General features: G+C 45.4%; 1 protein-coding gene across 4 annotated transcripts in view; it reads right to left on the bottom strand.

The window, feature by feature from the left end:
- HNRNPR (heterogeneous nuclear ribonucleoprotein R) overlaps nucleotides 1-26,965 on the bottom strand; it is a 362,080-nt gene extending 335,115 nt beyond the window's left edge. For 2 of the 4 annotated variants that reach the window (XM_085647802.1, XM_085647804.1), the window contains exon 1: nucleotides 26,684-26,853. The gene's annotated coding sequence lies outside the window, so the exon portion shown is untranslated. Of the gene's footprint in view, nucleotides 1-26,683 lie in introns of all 4 variants that reach the window. The other 2 variants (XM_085647803.1, XM_085647801.1) reach the window with 2 other exon arrangements.
- Nucleotides 26,966-27,797: the final 832 nt, after the last annotated feature.

The raw sequence follows: 27,797 nt of genomic DNA, 5'->3' as shown, positions 1-27,797 counted from the left end.
GTAGATCATAGGTTGGAACCTTACACATCTGTTTGTAAGACCTACATTTGGTATAAGAAGTTGGCCGCCCATCTCTTTTAATGCTTCGGTTGTGTTCAAGGAGTGGTCTCCAGCGTCAAGGATGACTTTTGTTCAGTTTCAGGAGTCTGCGATAGGCACCCATGTTGTAGTGGAACAGGCAAGTGTTTCTAGAGTTGGAGTGGTAGAGGATGTGGCTATATTGAAAGACCGACACTTTCCCATTTTAATTTCTCCCACCCCCCCCCCCCCCCCCACCCCCCAAAAATCCCCATAAGAGATGTGAAGTCTGTTTGCGAAGAGGTATGCAGAAGGAGAGTCGTATGCACTGTGCTGCTTTACCTTCTAATCCTGGGCTGTGTGTGCCCACGTTTCAGATTGTATCACACTCATGAGTTTTTGGAAGCAACCGCAGGTCCAATAGTGAACTGCCTGGTCTGTATTGTTTTACATTTGCAGGTCTGTTTCATGGTTGGCATTAGAATGATGGTTCCCTGGTTCATGGGAAATGTAGTTTGTGTTTTCGCTGCAGGTGGTGAATTTTGGAAGAAAAAAAAAAAAAAAAAAAAAAAAAAAGGGCATAAACCTCGCCTCCGTGTCCTTAATAGAGTGGAAACTTACCTTCCCCAAGGCTAGGCAAATTTTCGTTGCATCACACTCAAGAGTTTTTGGAAGCAACCGCAGGTCTAATAGCGAACTGCCTGGTCTGTATTGTTTTACATTATTTAGTTACTACCGTTGTGTTTGTAGGTATAGTTTTGTATCTAGTTCCAATTTGTTTAGGTTTTCTCTCATGTTAAAAAATAATTTGATGAGGGTGTGCATGGACTGTGTGACCACAAGAGGTAAATGATTGCGTATCCCACCTGAGAATGTGTGGAAAGCGGTTTTAAGATAAGTGTACTCCACTGTTCAGTCTTCAAATGCCAAACCAAGCCTCGCTTGTGTAGAGTTTATGCATCCATAAATATGGGAATTTGGTTAGAATGTTCCTCTATGCAGGCCAGAGGTCCCAGGGTCATAACACAATCAGTTGAAGCTTATCACCACAGGCGCTTAACTTCTTCAATCACAAGATTAATCTTGGTTTAGTTTCTGACCAGACCAGCATCATTTGTTCCCTCCGTGTATGGAAAGCATACACATGTTTTTCCATACACTGAGGGAACAAATGATGCCCATCACATCTGCATAGACCTACAGTTTAACTAAGAATACTACGAGTTCACAGACGAAAATGTGTGGAACTATCATCTAGTGTAATAATTTGTTTTGATCATAATTAAGTATTTGTTTCCAACAGACTTCAGAAATAACAAAAAAAATGTGCTTCATTTGTGTTCCTAATTCAGAAATATACTGAAATACTTAAACCGTTCATTCAAATGTGTGCTAGAAAACAAAAAAAAACTCTTTCCTACCCCCAGTATCCAGCAAGATGGTCACATAAATCCTCTCACTTTGAAGTCAGAGAAAGAAAAGTAAACAAGATCCCTCGGAAGACAGCACCTGACATTTGACCTCGGTCTTTGAACTGCACAGCGAATGTGACTAGAGAAGAACAAGATTTACAGCATAAAACAAATATAGGAACCAAATGGAGTGACAAACCACAACACCAATGGCAAGCAACGAGCAGAATACATTCCTAGGTTAACTTTCTGAAAGGGCCCATGATGTCTTTAGCAAACCAGACAGGTCTAGTAGGTTGCGACATAAAAATTACTCACCAGGGGAAAAAGGAAAACATAGGAAAAATAAACCACAAAATATTTGCAGAGATTGGCCTACCAGCCTTGGCACTCAAGTGGGCTACTTTTTAGGTGAATGTACACAAGAAAAAAACTGTCACACGGTGATAGGTGCTCTCACATTGACCCTTGCTGTGGTGAGCAGGAAGTAAGAAGTAAACAACATGTGAACTGGCCAATGATCAGGGATGACGGACAGCCCATCTATACTTTCATTGCACTTTTTTTATGAGGATGGAAAACAAATTAAAGCAACCTCGGGACAGACCCAATAAGGATCCCATCCAGCTTATACCACGTAATTATAAATGAATGATGTTACCCATTACACAAATGATCCAAGTTGATTGGGGGACCAAATTCATGGGTAGCCAATCATAAAAGAAGGAGGGAGCACACGACCTGGCATACCAGCACACAATTAGCCAAGATGAATTTTGGTAAATGCATTGCATAATAACACTTCAGTTGAAAGACTAGAGTATTCGCCATTGTTGGTGCAGCCAATGCGGTGCATCTCTAGACACGTTTCAGGATTGTTGTTCTTCAGTAGAGTAAGGAGAGAAATTTGGAGGTGCCAGCAATGTTACTCATACACTTCTCAGGGTTAGTCCTACTCCCAGAATACAGGTGCATCCCAGTGCTCATCAGCCCAATAACTCAGCAAGGAGCTAATCATGTTATATGTTGTGTTATATAGTTTTATAAAGCGCATAGCTGCCCCAGCAAAGGGGCGTCCCAGCGCTGATAGAGAAATGGAGGGCTGCAGACAGGAGACAGATTCTATAGCGAAGGGAAGAGGTGTGTTTTGATTGCCTTGCGAAATGCCAGGTAATTATTCAGACTGCGGATGAATATTGGCAGAGTGTTCCCAAGTTTAGCGGCCAATGTCCGGAAGGAACGCCCACCCGTACCCTCCTCACCCGGACAACAACCGCCAGATGTTGTCCCACCGAACGGAGTTGACGAGAGGGTGAATAGGGGTGAGAGCAAGTCAGCCAGAATGCCAGGAGAGGAGAAATTCTGGATTTTAAAAGCAATGCAGAGGGACTTAAACTCTACATGTCTGGCCACAGGCAGCCAGTGTAGCCGATGGATAGCACTGGTGGTGGAGCAGGTTCTAGGGAAGCCAAGGAGAGTTCTGGCAACAGCGTTTGGACTCTCTGCCATCTCAGGACTTCAGTCTTGTTCGCCCCTAAATAGAGTACATTAGCACAGTCAAGTGTCAACAAGATGGAGGCCTGGATAATCATCTGCCTGATGGACGGAGCGAAAAATCCCAACAGCGGTTTGAGCCCCCGCAGTATGCCAAAACAGGTACCCACTACTTTCTTAGTTTGAGACTGAAAGTTAAGGGCCGAGTCAACCCAGACACCTAGTTTTTTTTACTACCTGCTTGGGGGCGGGTGCACAGCCCAATGTGGCAGGCCACCAGCGTTCGCTCCACAGCTCAGGGTCTCTCCCTACCAGCAGAACCTTAGACTTACTGGAGTTAAGTTGGAGACAGTTGGCAGTCATCCACTCAGCGATAGCCGCGAGATCGCCCCGAAACTTGGGGTGCTCCCAAACCAAATCGTCCGACGACCAGCTGAGTGTCATCTGCTTATGATACAACTATGAGCCCTCTGCTGCTAACAGGTGAACATAGAGGTTAAAAAGCGTAGGGCTCAAAGCGGAGCCCTGAGGGACCCCTTGTTTATTAGAATGGATCAAGGAGGCAAAGGGGGGGGGGGGGTGGCCATTACCTGGAAGGTCCGATCAGAGAGAAAGGAAGCAAACCAATCCAGGGCAGAGCCCACAATGCCCGCCTCCTCCAGCAGGATCTGATGGGAGACCGTATCAAATGCGGCAATGAGATCTAAGAGAATCAGAGCCGAAGTGCGGCCCTCATCCCGAGCCAGCCTTTGATGCTTGGTGACAGCTAGGAGAGCAGACTCCGTGCTGAGGCCCAGGCAAAAACTATTCTGAGAGGGGTCCAGAAGGTTGTTCTCCCCCAGAAATCTTGTTAGGATAGAATTAATGTACGACTCAGAAATCTTGGAAACCCACAGCAGAAGGGAGATATGACGAAAGTTCTCCAGTTTAGCTGTGTCGAGGGTAGTTTTTTTTTTTAGCAGAGGTACTACCCTTGATTGCTTCCAAGTCCTAGGGACAACTGCCCTGGACAGGGACAAATTGATCACCTGGCTCAGAGGTGTGAGGCATGGTGAGGGAAAAAAAAAAAAGATGGATTTAGGCCCAGATCTCTGTACTGGGGTGACTGTATGACAATGTTCTGCATTCTCTCCATCAACTGTTGTTTTTGCATTTGTCACCCCAAGTGGGCCGGGTATACCCAGACGTGGGTCCCATGCCCTCCCTGCCACTGGAATCTAGCACTCCTGGCTGAAGAGGTGTGAAACCCTGACACCGGTCCTAGGATGCTTGTTTCCAGTCCAGAGAGGACCTGGCTTTGCCGTTCGGGCTGGACTGTTCTCATGAGGCACAGGGTCAAGACTGATTTGCAGATGGCTGGGTTCAAACTGGAATGGCATGGGGAGCAAAACAAACAATGGATTTAGACCCAGATCTCTGTACTGGGGTGAATGTATGACATTGTTCTGCATTCTGTCCATCAACTGTTTTTGCATCAGAGGTGTGAGGAGCACAGGTAATGATTTCATGAATTGGTCAGGCTTAAGGGGGTCAGCGGGAGAGCCCGAATTAACCTTGCTACATAGCAGGCGTAGCTCATCCATGGAGATTGACGGGAATGCGTCCAGAGTGTGTGTAGGATCGGGTCTAGGGGCAGGACATGACAGCATGCGGAAAGATCTTGTAATTTTTTTTCACCTTCTTGACAAAGAAGGTGGCGAGAGCTTTGCATTGCTCATCCGTCGAGAACGGAGGCGCCGTAGAAGCACCAAACTGTTTAAGGTCTTTTAGTATAGAAAAAATACTTTTGGAGGGGTTACTACTGCTCCTGATCTTGTCGGCAAAGTAAGTTGCCCGCTCTGTCTGGATGGCCCTGTGATACTTTTTAATGGCCGCCTGATAGCTTCTCTTCTGGATCAGGTTGTAGTCCCGTCTCCATGCCCTTTCTGACCTTTTGCAGGCTTTACGCATAGTGGTGAGCTTAATAATGTACCAAGGAATGGACTTAGAATTACGGCCTTTAGACCACTTTGCAGGAATAAGTACGTACAGAGGACGAAGGATCCAGTCAAATAGTGCTTTGTCGGCGGCATCTGGGTCACCTGGCATAGTAAATCACAAAAGGTGGAAGGAGCACATTGCCTGGCATACCAGCACACTAGGGTGCTGGGATGTGATGCAGTGTTCTTCCACCCTCCTCGGTTTCAAAAGGCTTCCTTGAGCCACTGAGCTGACAGCCTTGTGTTGATGCACCTGCACCCAGTGATGGTACAGAAACCTGAACAAACTTGGGGCAGCATTTCCAGCAGCCACAAATGTGACTTGTTGCTCTCTACTGATGAAGTAATGTATCCAAGAACATGTCTCGAGTTACACAGCACAGGCTGCACCAACAAAGGTGAAAAATTAAAGACTACTGAAGTGATATCATGCACTACATTTGCCATGACGCATTGGGGCAAATAGTGCTGGGATATGAGGCTTTGTGCTCCCACCCTCCTCCTGTTCCAATTCATAAGTAGTTCACGGGACTTCACCCTGTAGCAACAACTTTCATGGTAAATGATGCTCTATACAAAATTAAATCACTACTTAAATACATACTTATCGCCACTAGGAAGATTTAGTTAGATCTGCTTTTCCATAGAAAGTGTTTTTGGTTTGCTAATAACTTTGGCCCCATTTGATGAACCTCTACAAAACATGGTGAAAAAGGTTCAACCACCTCATCTCCTCCCTAGAAAGTTTTGGGGCGATTCGTCAAGCGGGGGCAGAGGAGAAAAAAAAAAAGGGGGGCTCTAAAAACACAAAATCTCCATACACTTTTCATTGACATCTTTAATCAGGGCTACAAAAAAACTGCTGAACAGAATTACACCAAATTAGGCAGGAATCTAGATTTTAGTCCGCAGACTGCTTTTGTGTAAATCCGTTCAGAAGTTTGAGAGATGAAGAGTAAAAAAAATATTGTATATTTAGAAAGTTGGTGTTCAGATAATTTCCAATTGGCAGCCATTACAAGATTTGGGGACTTTGTCCCTGCGTCCAATAAATGATTTTTTTTTAAATATTTTAAAGGGGGCAGGGAGGCAGATTGAGCGCACCCAGACCCAAAGGGCGGGCGGGCATGTGTGTGGCTCCCAATGGGAGCCACCCGTATTAGCTGGCCACAACATGCTGTGGCTGCCGTTACAGGACCCTGGGACATGGACACCATTGAAATGCACTGTAGTGAACGACAGATTTTGAGGGTCACAAAAAGGAGCACGTTTAGAGGGTGATAACAGATTTTAGCTAAATCATTTGTAGGTGGTATACTAATTTTAAGGCATTGCGGTGTGTTCAAAGGTGATTATACCCTGTGAAAAATACTGACCTCCTGCTGTGATTTCATGAATCATGTTGGAGAGAAAATTGAGAATAAATTCTGACACTCAGTAAAACATGTACTTCCATCAGGAGCAGCCTGTCAGTTGATTCCCTTGTGTTCTATTGCAGCCTCTTAGAGTGTTCTAAAGGACAACTAGAGCGGCAACAGTCTTACTTATGACAAAACAGCGGCCACCTAAAGCGATCTTGATTTGGTGAAACAAACACTTCACTTAGAAAGGAAAAGAATGAGGGGAGGGGGGTTCATTTTGTCTTAAGAATTATAGTTCCAGTGTTCCAATGGTAAACTAGGGTGCTAAAATTCTGAATTTATGTCCAAAAAGTGTGGCACATCTGAAAGTTATCTAGATGGAATCGAAGTGGAAAACTGAAAGGTCGCCCAAGTAGCACATTTTGTTTTCCTGCATTTGTATGTAAAGTGGATCTGACTCAAAGATATTGGAGTGCTTTGCATGAGCATCAGGTTTGGGCCTGGAGGAGATGGGGGAGCATTTGTCTATTGCTGTGGAGAGAGTACTCCCTCCTTGAAAATATTCCCTGGGGGTCTGGTGGGTGGATCCCTGCTTGGGGATTACTCTCCTGTAGCAACCCCCAAGCATGGTTCCACTAGGGAAAGGATGCATTGGAAAGGGGAGAGCCTCTCCTTTCCAACAATACCTCTCCCATATGATTCAGTGCCAGAGGGCTGAAAAGCCCTCAAGCAGTGAAAGTGAATTAAAGCAGATTGGCTCAAAACGAACACTGGTGCAGAGGACGGTCTGGTGGAGTCATCCCCACCAAAGTGGTTAAGTGATTTACCCACAATCACATTAAGTTGAGCCGACGTCAAAACCCTTACCCAGTTCTCCAGCTGCAAAGTCGGCAGCTCTGGCCATAACGCCATATCCTCTCTGTTAAGTGCAACAAATAATCAAGTGATCAACTGGATCAAAAATAAAGATAGCAAATGACTTAAAATCGCTTTGTCACTATTTGAGAGCTCAAAAAAATGTGTCCGACCAGGGATGTGGAATTCCTATAGCCCGACACCAAGGACATTGCTTGGGGTCAAGGGCAACCAGTTTTCATGTGTATTTTGTCCTTGGGACAAGTAAGCCCAACCCCCTGCAGCACAAACTCTTTGGCTGACAGTTTGCAGTACCACATTATGGATCAAGGAAGGGCACTGTCTGTAGTTAAGGTAAATATGTTGTCCATATGTTAACACTGTTCAAACTTATATTTATGGTTCATTTATTGAAAGCCTTTATTTTTTGGGTGAGTACTCCAAGTAAATGTTGTACACTCTGACTGTACTACTGACAGTGATTCCAGTATAAAAATGTGTACACGAGTTTTCAAAATATAGCAATATGATGCTACGTATAATGCTATAATAATTTTCCAGAATGCACTCGGTTTTGACCCGCTTAATTATTGAAATCTGAATTTTTTTGTATAAAAAAAATTTGAATACCATGCAAATGATCGGGATGAATGACAGATTGGAATATTCATGTTTTATGAGTTACATGAGTAATTGTTTTTTAATTGAGTGGGTATATGCTTATGAAATCGGTAATATTTAATTTCTTTCAATGAACTGATATAATGTGTCAAACTTTGTGAATATCCGGAAGTACCATAGCAAGAATGTTGTTGTGTTCATGTTTACTTTGAGGAATAAAGTTGTCTTGGAATCGTTGCGTGTATACGCAATAAACTAACTAGAAGCAATGGGCTTTACACGTTCGCGTATTTCGCACAGAAGATGTAGACTATCACTGAAATCACTAGGTAAGCGGGGGCTCACGCTGTTTTCAGAACCACATTAAAGTTTTGGTGTACATTTTAACGTAGACAGTGCACAGCATTGCATGATGAGTATTTCTGGCATCTATTTCTTGAAGGCCTGCTCACTAATCAGTAAACGAACCCTGAAATATAATGGCTGGGCTATTTAAGGTTTGCATGGATTGTAGTTCACAATCGATTGTTTGGTTGAATAGAAACTTCGGACATAGTTTCTAACAAAGTAATGCATGTGTTTAAGACCTAAAACATAATGGAGGGGGGACAGGAAGCAAATTAGAAATGGAAGGTCCAGAACCCATGCTCCCAAGGACAAACGTAAAAATCACTGAGGGGTAGCTGTTCCTAAAGAGAAGAGGATAGAACAACCTATTATGTTTGGGAAACTGTGCATCTCTCAGTAAGGTTGGATATTTAGAATGGGGGGGAAATTTCTCCTTTTGAATTTAGTGCCCTCACACACCCTTGCTAGTGTCTTGTTTCATCATCGGGCGTTGCTCCTCGTGGGGGTGGCGCTGCAGTCCCTCACGGGCCCCGCGAGAGGGCTCTTTAGCGGAGATCTTTTTAGAAGACGCCGCAGTTGTGCATGCGGTTGTCTGGGCCTAAAGAAGTGCATAAGTGAGTTAAAATGGTCTTCAATGGTACCCAGAACCTCAAAGTATAGTTTAGGTCAACATGTTTCGCGCTATGGGCGGTCCCTAGTGGATCCAAGAGCGCTTGGTCAGAACGAGGTGCAGAAGTGATAAATCAATTGAGGGGCCTGTGAGGGACTGCAGCGCCACCCCCGCAGGGAGCATGCCAGGATGATGAAGCACGACACTCGCAAGGGTGTGTGAGGGCACTAAATTCAAAAGGAGACATTCCCCACCCATTCTAAATATCCAACCTTACTGAGAGATGCACACTTTCCCAACCATAATAGGTTGATCTATCCTCTTATCCTCTTCTCGAACAGCTACCCCTCAGTGATTATTGTGTTTAAGACCTACCTTGTACAAACACTCGGGAAAGATCACAGTTATCGTGATTAATGTTAAAGTTTTGTTATTTGGAGGACCCGACTTATTGGTTTTCTGTTTTGAATTATGTTGTAGAAAATGAGCCATGGCAAAATCAGAAGGGCTATATCAGAGCTCTTATATGAGACTACTGCCATAATTTGCAGCTGCACTACATGGCACCAAACAAACAAGTGGATTTTGCTACAGGACAAGTAGATTTATGAAGCAACCTGCCCCATGGACAAGTAGATATTTTATTAAATTCCACACCAGAGTGTCCTCATTTTAGTTTTTTAGAGAACGAACCATAATTTCTATGGGAGAAAAAAAAATGATCATTTCTAAAGGAAATGCTTTAGGTATTACAGTTCCGATTACATCAAAATGACTTCAAGCGTGGCACACTTTCGTAATAAATGTAGAATGTCAGCAATCTAGTTGTTCATTAGAATACTGTGGTGAGGCAGATGTCAGGGGCATGGACTCGGACAATTGAGGGCAAGGAGGAGAGGCCAGAGACAGCAAGTTGACCAGGCTGGGTAGTATAAAGGGGGATTGGCGCAAACGTTCCACTGATAAATTACAATTTTATGGCAGCTCAGTGGAACAAATCAGTGTTTTTGATTGAGAATGGGTAATTCAAGGACCTAGGTTGGTGGCTGAGCAATTTGCAGTGAACAATTTAAGTTGAAGTTATTAGACATTCCTGGTTGAGATGCACATGGCTCCTACGTAACTGCCCCTTTTCAAGCCTGAACAAGAAAGGGTTGTGTACGGCCTAGTGGTGAAAGAAATACACCTATCAGGTCTACTGGGGATTAAGAAAGAAACAATTGGGTCCTTGTACTTAAACACGTTTCTCATTAAACACCTGAAATACAGAAACCCACTGCCAACAGTGAATGTCATTCCACCCCACGTTTCAAATCCACAACGCGTCACTACCTATCATTTTCAGATAAATGATCAGAACTACAACCATGTCAAGTGTTCCAAAAATACTTTTTTTTTTACTTAAATTCTACAAATGACATATTAGCAATTTTTCTATCAGAAGTTCTGCTATTCGGAAAATCTTGCAATCTCACAATTCTGAAATGGTCAGCCTGAGCTAAACAAGGCAGCAAATTACGTGTTCTTTACTCAAAACTACTATAGAAGCAGCAACAATGTTACAAAATGTATACATCCATTGGCATACCGTTAATAAATGAAATACATTGCCCACAGAACATAACATACCCCCCCCCAAAAGCAGGCCTCGTAAAGTCTACTCGCCTACCCATGGAGATTGAGATTGTATCAACTCAAACTATTTTTGCGGCCTACTATCCCATTCTATTACAGGACCGGAGGCTTCGGATTAGGCTTCTCTTTCTATTTATTGCCACTCACAGCAGCCAATCAAAACGTTGTGTACAATAAAAACTACATTTCCCAAGATGCTTTATCCATACATCACTTTCTGTATGACCCTATAACCGCCACCATGCCCATTAGCTGAGCCTCTTTCTTTGCTGCTCACGCAGGAAGTTAAGTGCTCAAGAATTATACTATGATGATGTCTATTCACTGACCGCTAATGGTTTTTACTGTCTGATTATTGTGTGGATATGCTTGCGCGTAGCTGGCGCTACGTTTAAATTTTGTGTTTTACATTTGTGCGCGCAGATCGCGCTGTTGACTGTTTTTCCTCCCCTTCTTAGGCTGCGCATGCGTTGCGTTGCCGAGTGATCACGCACATCACACACATCAGCGCTTGCATCGCGCTTTTATTATCGGGCATCCGAGCGTTTTGAAAGGCTCCTTGATCACGCACATCACACACATCAGCGCTGGCATCGCGCTTTCATTATCGGCCTCCGGGCGTTTTGAACGGCTCCCGCTGGGAGCGGTGATTGGGGCATGGGGGCTCCCGCTGGGAGCATTGAACAAAATTACTACGCCTCCTCCTGGGGGGTTTTGATTAGCTCGCGCATAACGCGCTACTGCTTCGTATATTTACTGCGCATCATTATGCTCTTCACGCGATCGCGCTGATGCTATTGATCCAGTCACCGGCGGGCGCTGGCAGCGCGATCGAACCTTCGGCTTTAGAAGCGCTGAGAGAGTGTCTTTCGCGCTACAGCGGTGACGATCGCTTTGCGGGCGGCCCGTTTGGGCTTTGAAGACATGTCCCTTAGGCATACATATACCGTGCTGCCTTGGGCAGCTGCATGTTTTTTCTGACACACGCTAAAGTCTTCCAGTGTTGCCTTTCAAGGGCACGTCGCGCCACAGGGTGAATCCCTCGGCTCCAGCACGTACTTCACGCTGTGCTTTTAGAGCGCTAACACTCCTCACTCCCCGCGTGGCAGCGGGTGTTTCCTTCATGCGGGCGGCCGGTCGGCCTGAACGCGCTATTGAGTTTTATATTGTTAACGATAGGCTTTTTCATGCCTGATGGGGTCGCGCCCCCCGCTATGGTTTGTTGTTGGCCCGCTCGGGCACGATATTTGCTGACACAACGGATTTAGGAGGCGGCGTTATGCGCATTGTGCTGTTGTTCATGCGCGTCTTTCACAATGGGCGCTTCATTACTCTGCTGCGCTACTGATAATGTGCGTGATAGCGCAAAGCAGTTTGGCCCGAACAGGCACTGAATATGGATGCTCCCGCGGGGGCAGAGATGACTCACTGATAGTAGTCGCTGCATGTCTACATGGAAACAGTGTGTTAACCCTTCCTCAGTTTTGAACCATCTGGGTGCAGTATTGGGACGCTCCTACGCGAGCGGAGGTTTTGTGCTGTCGTTTGCAGCGTTCCTCATGAGTCACTGTGGCATAGTCAAAGGGTTATGTGTGTCTATGGATGTGGTTCTGAATTTACCATTTGTCATGGTGTTTCCATAATGGTAGTTTTGATTACTGCGCAGTCTTGCGCTTCACCGCCAAAGGCTTTCCCTACTTGCCAAGTGCGGGATGGAGCCAATAACGCTCCAATGTGCGTAGCTCAGCTGGCCTACGCACATTGCACGCATCCCCTGTTTGCTCCGAGGCTCATAGTGCCTCATACTTTACACGGAGCAGTTTTCTCTTACGCCTACCCGGCTGCAACAATGGGCTGGCCCTTAGAGTGCGCACACGCTCCTGGTATTTGGATATGGCTCCGACGCCCATGGAGGCTGGAATAATTTAGACTACAGTTTTGATGAGGAGCTAGGTACATTGTTTTTCACTCTTGTGTGCATGGGTTAGCTCCCCCTCGGACTCCTCCGCTATTCTGTGCTTTGCACTACATATCACATATAGACACCCCTGGACATGGAATGGGTGAGATGTAAGGAGGATGGGAACTTTTAGGAGGAGCGTAAACGTCTCCTAGAAGAACTTTGTTGACGCCCGAGATGCTCCATCCACGAGTCGTTCAACGGGGCCTCAGGGATGACAGTCACTTGTACCGTGTAGCACGCCGTGATGGTCACCCATAATTTTTTTATGCACATCTTGTGGGCGTGCGTTTTCTCCCTTCAAAAACTGGTGTGCTAGAACGAACCGCACGGTAGGTGCATATGGAGACTCCTCCTAAGACAAGTTTTAAGAAGGTTATGCCGAATACACCAGATCATTCTACTTTGTTTGCGCTCCACCCACACTGACGGGTAGAGTCACGGTGGCCTAATGGTTACGGTCTTGCACGCTTATTCTCAAGGTTGAGTTTTCACTTCCTGGTATTATATCTGTTTCTTCGGTTAATCATGTAGGCAATAGTACTTTAAACGCAATAGATTACGCTAGGGTGCCATGACCGGCTAATCCATGCCAGAGCTTGACGTCTCCTTCTAGTGGTAAACATCACTGGGGAAACTTTACCCGTGCATGGCGAGAAGGCCAGGACACGCTCTTAGTCATAGCAGGACCTTAGGCCAACTCCTGGAGATGGCTCTGGTTGCAGAAGTATCGGCCACAACGGGCGGTATGTTTTTTCGTGGAACGCAACGGCACCTTCTCTATCGCGAGACAAAATCCTTTCAGGAGGATGGACACCTTTGCCGATACAATGACGGCCGAGCCTGGCCCTTAGCAGGAAGTACCCCTAGGGACAATTTTGTTGCACGCCTTCTCTAAATATGTGGGCATGTTTATCTTCTTAGTCACACCCTTTGGCATCATGAGGATCTTCATGATGCAGGCCCGTTACAGATCACTTAGGGATTCCTCCTAGGGTTTACTACTTCCTTTTCCAAGATATTCAACATAGCAGAGGGAATCAGTGATTGCTCACTCAAAGGTACGGGGGAATCCTCCGAATCGTGTTTCGGGGTATGTTTTTCCTCTTAGCACAGATATAGGCCTTAGCCTCGCAACGTTCCTGCTGTCAGGTCTCCTTTTCAGAATCCGATTCCCTTCGGGGATACGATAGGTAATTGTCTATTCCGGATACTAGTTACATACCCTTGTGTTCTTGGGTTGTACTTTTTCAGAATTATCTCGTCCCCTTGTCCGCCTCCGATTTTGAACTTCTGACTTGCTTATATCGCCCCAGACAACTCTGACTTGAGGGCTCTCAGAAAGGAGTTATTATCGGTGTTACCCATGCAGACTATCCCCCTTCGGGGGGCTTGCCAGAGTAATGGTGCTATAGCATAATCTATCAAATAATCTTCCCTGCCCCTCCAATCATTTTCGGAACCCTCAGACATTTTTCAATGTGCCTGTCTTACAGATCAGGTGCCCCATGGCAGGTAGGTGGTCTTTGCAGGAGTTCTCTTCAATCAACTGTCTGGAGCAGTCTGTAGGGTTTTGCTTGCGATTCGCGCTCTCTCCCACACAGGCCGCTTGTTACATCCTATTCAACATGCGCAATATCTTGGCAGTGTGAGTTGTCAGCAAGATGGTAGGTTCATGGTCATTTCTACCCGTGGAGGTAGTGAAGGACTTCTGGCTTCTGCCTGAGTCATCACATTTCAGTCATGGCAGAATACGTTCCTTATCAGCAAATCAATGATCACCCGTCCCATGATGGATGTGGAACAGGCCTAGGCTTCCCTCTGTTCATTCCAAGTCACGGAGAGGGGACGCGAATATTGCGTCAATTCGTGGAGGCTGCCTTTCCCCAGAGACTGTTTATCAGCCATACTGTCACAGGGATTGGGCTGTTGCTGTCTCCTGAGGCGGAAGCCGGGAGTTTTACTTGTAACTTGTAATTTGTTTTAAACCTGTTCTATTTTAAAAACTCACCGTCATTCCGGTCGCTCACCGGTATCCCCGCACACCGCACAGCTGATCGAAGAGCTGCCTCGGTGGTTGCCGCCATCCCGACAAGCCCTTGAGCCTGGCCACGCCCCCTGACGCTCAGCCACGCCCACCATCACACTACTTAAAGCGCAACTCTGCTCCTACGCGCATTAGTACTGTTGCTGTCTCCTGAGGCGGAAGCCGGGAGTTTTACTTGTAACCTGTAATTTGTTTTAAACCTGTTCTATTTTAAAAACTCACCGTCATTCCGGTCGCTCACCGGTATCCCCGCACACCGCACAGCTGATCGAAGAGCTGCCTCGGTGGTTGCCGCCATCCTGACAAGCCCTTGAGCCTGGCCACGCCCCCTGACGCTCGGCCACGCCCTCCACCACCCCTTTATCATGAGATGGTGTCTCTGGCCGCGCAGCGGGCGCGCCGACAGCGCGCCGAAGGCGCGCCAAAGGCAAGCCCGTCTGCGCCCGTCCGCGCACGGTCGGGCCCAGGGCCAGAACCCTTGCTGGATAAAGCTGCCCCGAAGGTAAGCTACTCTCGTCGGGACCTCCTAAGTCTCAGACCCCCCACTTCCCCCTCCTGTGAGTATGTTCACGACCTGAATGGACCATTCATCAGCTGTACTCACTGCCATCCAGTCCAACTTACGCTCCCCATTCGAGCCTCCAAGCTCTCAGCCCTCAAACTCGCCTCGCTGAATTGTCGCTCTCTCCCTAAACATGCGACGCTGATTAACCACCTCGTAGAAGACCATGACATAGACGTCCTTTTCCTGACGGAAACGTGGCTCTCTTCCCACTCAGAATCAGATATGGTGCTAGCAACCCCACCGGGCTTCCTCATCCAGTCCCTACCTCGTCCCCTAGGTAGGGGTGGTGGTGTCGCCATTATTCATCGGGACCATTTCCTCTGCAATACTAATGACGCGCATATTCCTGATTCGGAAAGCCTGCAGTTTACTATTAAGTTAGACCCGACTAACTCTCTCTCAGGGATCCTAGTATACCGCCCCCCTGGTCATCCAGGTCCTTTTGCTAGTTCTCTCCTGGACTCAGTAACTACACAAGCCCACTCCATCACTAATTTTATAATAATAGGAGACCTGAATATTCATTTCGATGACCCCTCAGATTCGGGGGCTATCGACCTGATCACTGATCTGGCGGCCCTTGACATCCGCCTTCTAAACTCTGGAGCTACTCACATCAAGGGTCACTTGCTGGACCCTGTGTTCACAAGTTCCCTCACTATGATAGCTAGTGAGCCCCTTCCTCTCCCTTGGACGGACCACTTTTTAGTCTCCTTCCAACTTCCGGGAACTTTTAGGAAACCTCATAAACCGCCCACTTATACCAGGGACAGGGCCTGGTCCAGGCTGCCCACCGAAGATTGGGCCAGGGCCCTAAAATCAACCACCCCTGCTTACGCAGAAGACCCGGATGTCGCCGACAGTAAATATAGAGAATGGATTACTACCTCCCTGGATCTCGTACTCCCATTTAGGACTCGGGAGGACAAAAATGGGAAACTAGGCTCCGCCCCGTGGTATACACCGGAACTTCGTCTTTTACGCAAAAACTGTAAGAGAGCCGAACGACTTTGGAGGAAAGACTGGCAGCATGCCAGTAAGGAAGCCTACCAAAATTCAGTCAGATTATATAAAACTGCTATTAGGCGCTCTAAAGCTTCCCACTATGAAACTCGGATAAAAGAATCCACTAATTCAGCCAGGGAATCTTTCCTAATTGTAAAAGAGCTTCTGAAAGTTCCAACCACTCCGCCCTCCAATAGCCCCCCTGTGGCCCGAAGCGACGAATTAGCCACCTATTTTAACGACAAAATTGCCCGCATCCTAGCATCCCTTCCTCCCTCATGTCCCTCTAGTTACACGGACACTGGTCCACCCTCCACCCAGTCTGGAAGCAGCTCACGCCCTCAACTGGCGACATTTAGACCAGTAACCTGTAACGAGGTAGAAGCAACTTTGACCAAAATGAAAAGCGGATCACCTTTGGACCCTGTACCCTTGAGATTCCTTAAAACTGTTACCCCCGCCATCATTCCCACGATCACGGAGCTTATCAATAGCTCACTTGCCAGGGGTTCGGTTCCCGCTAGCTGGAAGAGTGCAGTGGTGAAGGCACTCCTAAAAAAACCCCAGCTAGACCCAGCAGATATGGCCAACTATCGGCCAATCTCACTCCTCCCTGGTATTAGCAAGGTAGCCGAGAAACTGGTCAACGGACAATTGTCTCAGTTTCTCGAGGTAAATAACATCCTACGGCAATCCCAAACTGGGTTCCGCCCGGGCCACGGCACAGATACTGCCCTTCTCGCCGTCATCGAAGAGGCAAGGCGCATACTAGATTCAGGAGGGTCAGTGGCAGTGATCCTCCTGGATCTTAGTGCAGCCTTCGACACAGTCAACCATCGTGTCCTCCTCAATCGGTTGACGGCGGCAGGGCTGACCGGGACGGCACTCAGATGGATAGAGTCCTTCCTTGCGGGGCGCACGTTCCAGGTTTGGGACGGCAACCATCGCTCGTCCACTCTTCCCCTCATGAGCGGGGTCCCTCAGGGATCCTCCCTGAGCCCAACGCTTTTTAATGCATACATGGCCCCCCTTGAAGACGTGGTGATCCCATTCGGCATAAAAATAGTGAGCTACGCTGATGATACACAGCTGGTCGTCTCCCTATCCCAACTAGACGACCACCCAGACAAACTGGCAAACTGCCTTACGGAAATCCACGGATGGATGTGTGAGTCATCACTAAAACTTAATGGGTCAAAGACCGAAGTGATGCTCATGGGAAAACAATGGGTGACCATCCCCCCAGCGGTCTGGCCAAACGCGTTCGGAGAAATTCCTACCCCAAAACATGAAATTAAGACTCTAGGTGTATGGTTAGAACCCGAGCTCTCCATGAAAACGCAAGCGGCCAAAACTGCAGGTACCTGTTTTGGGCTTATGCGTACTACCCGCAGGATTCTCCCCCTACTCCCCCCCGCAGCCAGGAAACTACTGGTCCAAGGGCTCATACTATCACGTATGGACTACAGTAACATGATCTACTTGGGAGCCCCTGAGGCCACCCTGGCGAAACTGCAGCGAACACAGAATGCAGCTGCCCGCCTACTCATGAACCTTCCCTCCAGAGTGTCAGCGAAACCTGCTATCAAGGCCCTGCACTGGCTCCCTGTGCGCCAAAGAGTGGAATTCAAAGCCATGTGCACGGCATTTAAACTGATCAATGGAAGTGGCCCTTCGATCCTCAGCGACCTGGTTACTCCATATAAAACGTCCAGATCCCTGAGGTCTGAGAATGAGCACCTAGCCAACATCCCCAAATTTAAAAAGACACGCACTGGAGGTCGACGCTTCTCAGTAAAAGCGTCCACTGGATGGAACGCCCTTCCACGCACCCTTAGACTGGAATCCAATTATCTAATTTTTAGAAAAAAATTGAAAACACTTTTATTCCCTAAATAAGGCCATCCTCCTTCTTTCCTCCCTTCCCATCTGGACAGCAAATTTTATAGCGCGGGGATGCCCTTGGGTCACCAGGCGCTTTACAAATCGCTAAATAAATAAATAAATAAATATCGTTCAGTTCGCAAATGCCGTTTGGCCGTTTTTCTGCAGGTCATTTTCAGGTAGAGGGCAGACTGGTGGACTTGCGCCAGTAAACCTGTTAGTTATTGAAACGTATTAGGGTAGCGCAGTTTCCCCGGACCTAGATATTCCCCTCTATGGGATATTTTTTATGGTTCTTTCTTTATTTGATGTAAGGCCAACTAATACGATGTTGGCAGCACTTATCGTCCACGCTGTTCTTAAGCCCATCTACCTGTTGGTGTTTCTACAACGTGAAAGCCCTGGATTTCCAGGTACCGTATCTTCTCCGAAGGAGTTTAATTTAGTATTCAGGTCGGGACTACAAATTGTCGAGAATTGTTCCATATTATGCTTTCCAGCTATCGCAAATTGTGTGGGGTTCAATGCCTTAAGGTTTATGAGGGATGTACTCTATTTTTATATAACCGGATGTTTGACATAATTAATGTTCACATTTTAGTACCCCTTTTAAACCTGTGTCTGCGGCTTTATAGCCGGGTGATTGACTGCAATTTTTACAGAGAGACAGGTATTCATACCCGAATGTTTGGGGCACCTTCTGTTTGTGGTGCCATGGCATCTCTATTTTATATGATGATAATAGGAATAATAATAATGATGTTTTCTGCTGTCCAAGACATTCTGAGATCTGCGGATTGTTTTTTTCTCATTCTATATTTAAACAGTTTATTATAAACCGGTGGGTGATATTGCTGTAGTTGTGTTTTGATAAGCGTTAAACTAGCATAATCCGAAGCCTCCGGTCCTGTAATAGAATATAAAATTAGCTAGCATTCACTCCAAGAATTTTCAATTCTATTAAGGACACGGAGGCGAGGATTATCCCACCCGGTTATATTACAATGATTGTAATGTTTGCCCACCCGTATATATTTATGTTCTGTTTTAGTAGAAATTACGGGTTTCGTTACTTTCAGGTTCTGATGGAATAGAAGTACTTCTGGTTAAGAGGATAGCTACGTTCCAGTTGGGTCGGTTTTCTCCACGTTGGAAGCTGTTTGATTGGACTTGAATTAATGTTATTGGACTAAAACTGTTCGAGCAAAGAAAGAGGCTCAGCTAATGGGCATAGTGGCTGTTATAGGGTCATACAGGAAGTGATGTATGGATAAAGCATCATGGAAAATGTAGTTTTTATTGCATACAAAAACGTTTTGATTGGCTGCTGTGAGTGGCAATAAATAGAAAGAGAAGCATAATCCTCGCCTCCATGTCTTTAATAGAATTGAAAATTCTTGGCAGGAATGCTAGCTAATTTTTTATTCTTGTGAGAGGTTAAGCTGCCAAAGAACTGGTATTCTGTTCATTCATAAAGTGAACGAGCAATAATGAAGCATTTAAATCGTATTTTTCTTTTCACATTTGCTGTGTGTTCATAGACAAAGGTCAAACGTCTACTTCATGTCTTCCAAACTGCTGCATATTTTATCCAGAAGATCGGCCGTTGCTTTTTTTTTCCACTTCGACTTTAAAGTTAGATGGTTTTGTAAAGTGAACAGTGACGATTGTGCTGGCTACAGAGCGTCAGTCAGTCACATTTAGTTTATTAGTTATTAAAAACAATAAACATACAAAAATACACAACTTGATCAATACAAAACAATTAAAATCAGTAAATCTCTGCTTGTGACGAAGCACCAATGGATCACACAAAGGTGGGTAGTACCGATATCTAAAAATATACCATACAAGGATGCATAAACAACTCAGCGAGTCTCCACCTCACCCAATGAGTCACACTTGAGTACATTGTTCAAACTGTGGGGGTAACACTGTGGAGATTTTTACAGTTTTAAAATCATGTGCCTTCCTTTATCTTTTAATTGTGCATTAGGGAGATCATGCAATGCGTACTTTGCGAAAAGCATAAAAGTATATATAATCTTGAGCTCACAAAGGGTCATACAGACAGTACAACATGCAGATATTGAGGGCTTACTGTGCCATGGAGCATAAACAGTGTAAGCATTTTAGGATTCTTCAACATCTATTAACCTGATAAAGTTACGTGTGCAAAACATTATCACAGTGCCTAGAGCAAACTTGGCACAACTATGCAGAGAATCAATTTGAGCATATTAAGAGGGCTCATCTCAAAACAACCTGGTAAATTTATGCGTGCAAAACTTTACCAATGTACATAGTGCAAACATCGTCATAACATTGCAAAATAACAATAGAGCGTGATAAATAATGAATGCTTTCCCATAAATACTCCATTTTGCTTTGTTAAAACAATCGATCCTGTGGCAGGATGAGGGACGCACTTCATGTGCAAACAAGTATAAACAAGTTTATAAATACATTTTCCCCCCCATGTTTAAACTGTTCAGTGCTAAACATCAAATTGAACAGGATTGAGGTCAGAATTCCTCAGTCGTCGGCTGGCTAACCCTTCAATTGCTACTTTACATCAGCTCTGGGATAGGGATGGATAATTCCCTTGTTCTGTCCCTAGCAACCCATCACAAATTTGAAACCTACAAGTCCCTTTCTAAGCCATAGACCGTGTTCAATTTAAGATTGTTGTTTGCTAAAAATTGCACCAGTCCAATGTTCAGCGTGAAGTTCTGGGGATTTAACACCTCTATAACTAACCGCAGTCCTACAACATCTAAAGCTAAGAACTCCTTGCGCATGAGTGACCTCCACTTTACTAGCAGGTGTGGCATACAGAGAATATGCATAAACGTTTCTTTTGCCCGACAACACAAGCGACATAGGGCATCTTCTGGTTGGGCCTTCTACCACCTGGGAACGAAAGTGTATGAAGGCACCAAAATCACATCTTTATCTGTTCCCTCTTGATAGTCAGCGACAGTGCTGCCTTGAAGTAGGGTTGATCCTTGCTGATATTATAAAAGTTTATTACAAACCACCCATGCGATTGTTTTGTCAATGTAGCTTTAGCCTCCGGGAGGCTTTTCTGCTGTATGCATTTGTTCATACTTTTCTTGAAATGGAGGCGCCAATATACCCCAAATGCAAGTCGAGGGGGAAAAGCGTTGCAGGGCACTTCAATTGGATTACTTCGAGCTGCCTACAAGAAACGTGCATGGGAGCAATGTGCTAAACGAATTGAGGATGCCTGGCTTAAAATTCTCTCTTCTTAAAGAAAAAAATCCAGCTTCATTTTGGAAATATATTAACCAAGTCAGCATTAGTGGCCAGTCCAAGGCGAATGGGGAACCCGAGAATGTTTGGGTGAATCACATCAATCAGCTCTACAGTAGTGGGATAGAGAACCTGTCAGCCCTCTACTCGCCTCAAGCCCCAAATCAGGAAAACATCCAGGGCCTAGGCATCTCCGAAGCGATCAAGATCATCAGTCGTATGAGGAATGATGGTGCGCCAGGGCCAAATGGAACACCAGCTACAGTTTTTAAATTGAATCGATCTTTCTGGGCAGAGCTCCTTACACAAGCCTTTCTTACAGCTACAATTTCATCTATCTGGCAGGGCTCAATATTACATCCACTTTACAAAAAGGGTAAGCGCTCAGATCCGGTCACTTATAGGCTAATAGCTTTATTGGACATCGAAGCTAAGGCCTATGCTCACGTCTTGTTAGCAGAACTCGAAAACTGGGTTACAGAAAACAGCATCCCCCCCCGCACTCAGTCAGGCTGTTCCACGACAGACAATATAATAGCACTGTCCTACCTGTCGTGGAGAGCCACTTTGGCCAATCATCTACCTCTATTCTGCTGTTTTGTGGACTATAGTGCAGCATTCGATAGTCAATCGAGGGACGTTATAGAACAAATTAAACTCCTGGGGGATACCATCCGCACTCCTCTCTGCACTGTCACTGCATCAGAAAACTTGGGTGAGGATTAAAACAAGCGCCACAACTGTATCTGCTAAAATTATAACAAAAAATGGTCTGAAGCAAGGCTGTGTACTAGCCCCTCTACTATTTAATCTTTATACCGCCGACTTGTCTAAAGAACTGGCAGGCTCAAATCTGGTAGCTCCAAAATTGGGTGGTATACGACTACAGATTATGCAATATGCCGACGACATCATTATGGACCATACAAAAACTGGTCTACAAAGAGCGCTCATTGCCCTTAATACATACAATATAAAAAAACAATCTTCTGATGAATGAGTCAAAAACTAAAGTTGTGGTTTTTGGGAAACATCAAAAAAAGAAAATGTTGTCTTGGCAAGTAGGTGGTCTACATATAGCGACCTGCACTAGCTATAATTATCTAGGAGTTTGGTTTAATGAAAGAGGAAATCAAGTAGCCCATCTCAAACACCTTCGGCCCAAGGGAGCAGGGGGTCTTACATAGTCTGAGGCGCTTGAATCTGCATTTACACAGTCCCACAGCCAAACTAATCCCGAGGGTCCCACGAGCCAAACTACTTCCGGCAGTGTCCTATGGTCACCTAGCTTTCCCTGGTAAAATTGACTCATTTTTAGTGAATTATCAAATATGGGCCTATAAGAAAATATTTTCGGCTCCCCGGCATGCAAGGAGGGCAAGGCTGAGACTTGAGCTGGGCCTGGCAAATGCAGATCTTCACTGTTTAGGAGGCCTAATTAAATTCTACATCTACACTTTGCGTGCATCATCTCAGTCCATGAAACAACAATTGCAATCAGTGTTCACGGACGAACTCTCTCACTGGTACAGACAGCTGCACCTGGCCACTCCCACACTGAAGATTGAAATCTCAAGCCTTTCTAATTCAATCATTCCCCTGTCAATGTGGAAAAAAACGATAAAAAGCCAAATCACTTTAGTGTCATTTGAGAGAGACATTGCTCAGCTTCCCAAAAAAACACTCCTTACAGCTCTTGATGCTTCGTATATTAAGGGGAAACCTCAGCCATATTTTAATTACTATCTCCAATCACAGACTCGCAATAAAATTATTTATTTGAGGCCGTTAGCCCTTCCAATTTATGATTTCAACCCGCTGTGGGCTCGGAGGAATGGTCAGTTAACTTGTAGGCTCTGCAATTATCCACATGAGTCCAGGTTACATCTGCTATGTTGTTGCCCCCATCTTGCCAACGAACGTCGACGTCTACTGGTCCTAGTCTATCGGGAAAAACTACTGAGACATTGCAGGGAAGCATCTGATTTTGTGCTTCAGTAATAATTCAGCTCAAGTTCTAGCAAGGGCTGGGAAGTTTGTTAACATTATTTTAACTGCACTGCATAATGCCCAGCACTAAGAGAAGAGAACCACAAACGAACGTTAATGAAAGTTAACTCTCAGTAACAAGCATTGTGACATTTTGTTATTGTCTCTCATACTATATACTCCCCCTTTTGGACTAATCAGCTAATTGGGATATATTGCCATCAACTTGAAATGCTGCTTTTGGAATTGACATGTTTCGTATTGCTAGATTTTATAAATATGTATAGAAATTTTAATCTTTGTAAATTTTATTAAGTATTACTTTGAAGTTTGTACGTTACGGTTTTAATTAACTGTATAAAAAAATACAGAGAATATGCATAAACGTTTCTTTTGCCCAACACCACATGCGACATAGGGCATCTTCTGGTTGGGCCTTCTTCTGCCACCTGGGAACAAAATACTGTGTGAAGGCACCAAAATCACATCTTTTTCTGTTCCCTCTTGATAGTCAGCAACAGTGCTGCCTCGAAGTAGGGTTGATCCTTGCTGATATTATAAAAGTTTATTACTAACACCCATGCGATTGTTTCGTCAATGTAGCTTTAGCCTCCGGGAGGCTTTTCTGCTGTATGCATTTGTTCATAATTTTCTTGAAGGTGTATTCAGGTGCCAAAAGTCTAGGATGCTAAGATTCTTTAGGCTTTCCTATAGGTATTTGGAAAATTGACTTTTCCCCCCCTTGTCAGATTTATTTCCACCCAGGAGAGATTAGCCAACGATCCCTCTGGGACGCTCCGCAGCCGATGATAGCACTTGCTGAAGGCCCCTTGCCTGGCTAGTGATTGTTTTAGAGTGCAAAATGAAAGGCTGTCAGTTTATTTTTCTAACACACAACCATCAAATAGCGTGTAAATTAACTGTACAAATATTTCAGAAAATAGTTCGGAAAGCACTTTATAATTCTGAAGTGTGATGAAAACATACTTTAATAGGATCAAAACAAAATCAGAACACATGGTGATAAATATTTTCTGAAACCCGATTTCCACATATTGTTTGTACACTATATAGTCATCAGTAAAATTGCATGTTACTAGAACGTTTATGGGCATTTCAGTGGCACTAGTGCTGTCTGTAAATGACAATGCACTACCACATCATGCTTTATTAATATATATTTATTAATAGTGAGTTTTTACACAGGAACCGAGTAGCACTCTTGTCCCTGCCTTGATAACAATGCTCTCAGTGAACTAAAAACAATGCCATGGGTCACATGCACCCACCCTATATGTGGCCTAGATTCTTATTACACAGTTTTATTTAATTGCCTAAAGTTTTTTGGACACAAGACAAGCTGAACTCACATTTGAAGGTGCTCCCATATGCGATAACGAGGAAAAAAGTGAACGTGGAAGAAAATATTGGCCGAGGACTACACAGTGAAATCAGTTTATGGGTCAAGTACATGAACGCTAAGGGCTCGATTATAATGTCGGTCAGGGTTGCCTCTGACCCACACCACTGCGGTTCCGAAACCAACAAACCGCCGGCCGGCGGTCCCGACAACGCAATTACAATGCGACTGCACCATTTCTCTTTGGGAGCTTGTGCTGCAGCCGTAGCACAAGCGCCCATAGAGAAATGGGAGCTTGTGCAAATCCTTTCACTGTGTGGCAGGCACCTTGTGGTGCCTGCCACATGGATCCGGGATTTTCAGGGGAGAACCATACGTGCCCCCTCGGCCCCAACCAGAGGCAGCAGGGAGAAGGGGGCCATGCTAGGGGCGCCAAAGACGCTTTCTGACAGCCTTTCCGGCATGGAAAGCCTGAAGGCAACCAACATTGTAATCCCGATGGCGGTCCAGTGGTCACTGGCTGCACCGCTGCATTCACAAATTGAGGGTAGAAGGGGTGGTGGCATGTCATTAGCAACACCTTCTGTGGTTTGGGGTGCAGATCTACACCATCACTGTGGTCCTGAATTTATGGCTACGAACCTTAGGATCTGCCAGAGTGGGCAACAAACCCGCTCTATCCGCAAACAAACAAATAAGAGGTACCTAAGCGACATTGACCAATAACACCATGGTAATATCAGTGTTATTCATAGAGTAAAAGATGTTCTGCTCCAATTATAGTGACATTGCATTGAAGCGACAGTTAAACGATCTACCTCGATCTCAGTATTTGATGTGTTATGTCCTTCTCCTACCCCGCATCTAACACATCGAACAACCAACCCCCTCCACCAAAGCCCCACACTGCTCCAGTTTAGGAAAGACCTCAAGACCTGGCTCTTCAGGTGACACAAAAGAGCTGCACATTCCCCCATAGCACCTTGAGACCCTAACGGGTGAGTAGTGCGCTTTACAAACCCTGATTATGTATGAAATCAAAAACAAACTGATGTTATGCACGTCTAGCATATCTTGTTCAGTGTACATTGATAAAGGAGATCCAAACCCAGCTTACATGCGACAGATAAAATACTAACCAAAACAGTAAACACATAATTACGCTTAAACAACTATATTTTTTTGCACAGGATGCTACCAGTCTTACACATTGCATGGGGTTTAACCTATACTTTAAACACGTTTGAAAACGTATCAGTTTCCAGTCTTTTAAACGACACTAAAAAAGAAAGTAAACTCACTACAATAGTTTGTAAAAAACACACGATTTTGGACCAAAATATGATTATAAAGAAATGCACCGAACGTAATGTCAGTGCTCAATAGAGATGTCCATCATTGTCAATGGAGAAAATGTTTATGAAATACCAGGATGCATGACATTTTTTTAACCTTAGAGATGCCGTTCATAATTTAGGACGTTTAAAAAAAAAACACCAGCAATAGAGCGAAGAAGCAGAGTGGCTGCTTGATAGGGTAGTGCTGCTGAATTACAGGTTGGAGATTGCTTTATTGGTGGGTTTTGGTTGTACAGTACAGCGGAGAGAAGGTGCTGGTTGGACAGAGCCAGAATGACGTTTAAAGAGGTGGGCTGGTACACGATGGGTCTAACAAAGATGAATGGAGGGTGGAGGCTGGGTCAGAACGAAGGAGAAGATGGACAATGAGCAGATGATACGCTACAGTGATGTCTTATTTAAGAATTCGAGGAAATCTGATAAATTAAACTTGCTAATGAACACACATACACTCTTAATTCTTACATTCCGCAACCTATGCACTGGTACAGAGAGCGGGAATCTGTTCATTTTACTCCTTTCAACATACATTCGTCTTTCAACAGTGTATATTCAAACAAACAAACAAACTGATAATTTTTCAGCTGCATTGTAAATCACATCCAACGTAACAAAGGGAGTAAACACGCCAAGAGTGGGTTTTGCTGTGTGATCTCTTTAAAAGAGAATTCAAATTGTAGGCGGAGAGACAGGGCCAACCCCATCCGCGTGCAGAGATGCGGGACCCTAACTCCACAAAAGATAGGGAGCAGACAATGGCTAAGGGCCACACACGCGAAGGGCATTGTCAGACAGAGGAAAGCTGCACTACACCGGAGTGGTAGTGCTGGCCTCCGGCAGGGGGTGCGAGGGCCGAGAGCCCGCCACTGATGCCCGCCGCCCCCGGGGGAGTGCTCCGACACTCACCAGCCTCCTAGGCAGGGCAGGCCGGGGCCGTGCGCTCGGTGCGGGGCTCTGCGCGCTCCGGCCTCCGCTCTGTCCGCCGCCCGCGGCCTCCGCTGCCAATCCCTCGCCTCCGCTTTGAACAGAGAATGAAATGGCGCGCGCAGCTCACCCACCTCCTCCTCCTCATGGACGGGCCTCCGAGCGGGGTTTCCCGGAACACTTCACAGGGGCGGCGACGTCGATAGAGGACTGCGAGGAGAGACAGAGGTCGCCGCCGACTTAAGACTTAAAAGTAGTACACTGATCAGGTTTAGAGCAGACACTTGTATCGTCCGTGCACAGATCAGCTAGTCTCACTCTGTAAGGCGATTTCACACTCCCTGCTTGTCTAGTCCATGATCCTCAAGCTATAGAACCAGTTTATACTGTCTCCTTTTGCCTGTCAGGGAGCGAGTCTCACGCTTTTGAATGGATAAAGTATTGCAACAACAACGTTGGTGCAGTCTCTCAACCTCGCTTGGGTCGCTCAGAGCAGTTCACTGTAAAGCTGGCTGTTCCACGACGGAGGTTGTGTGTGTGTGTGTCTCACGCTTTTCAGTGTCACGGGTATCGCTGGTGAGTTCCTGTGTATACGGTGGAGGCTCAGATTCGTATTGCTCACTCAGTAGACGTGACTGAGGCGCTCTGCACAGTTCAACCCTGTGTGTTTCGCGCAGTTTGGGAGGCTTTTATGAAAAAGAGGTCTGGAGCGCTGCAAATATTTATTTACGCAATTTTATATCGCGCGGAAATTACCCAATGGTGTTAGGGTGCTTTACAATTGCACTATAGCGTTACAAAAACCCCTTAATAGTCATATAGTAAGAAATAGAAAGACACAGGTGCTAGGCTAGGAAGGTACTAAATAATATCTCATAGCGGAACGGAAAGTCCCAGGGCACAGAGTGTCAATGTAGATATTCCAAGGTGTTCGCGCGCTTTATGTTACATCTTGTACATTGATTACACAGTCAGCATTATTTTGTGTCAGAATAGAAGGAAGCCTGTGCATTGCTAGGCGGGAGCTAAATCATATTGAAGTAGAGAGGCGATCCTTCTTGCGGGCCGTGTATCAGTTATAGAGCATTGTTCACAT

Source organism: Triturus cristatus, chromosome 3_2 (genome assembly GCF_964204655.1).
Source record: "Triturus cristatus chromosome 3_2, aTriCri1.1, whole genome shotgun sequence".
Classification (NCBI taxonomy): Eukaryota; Metazoa; Chordata; class Amphibia; order Caudata; family Salamandridae; genus Triturus; species Triturus cristatus.
The sequence above is the reverse complement of the archived record's forward strand: the minus strand, read 5'-3'. Positions and strand labels throughout refer to the sequence as shown.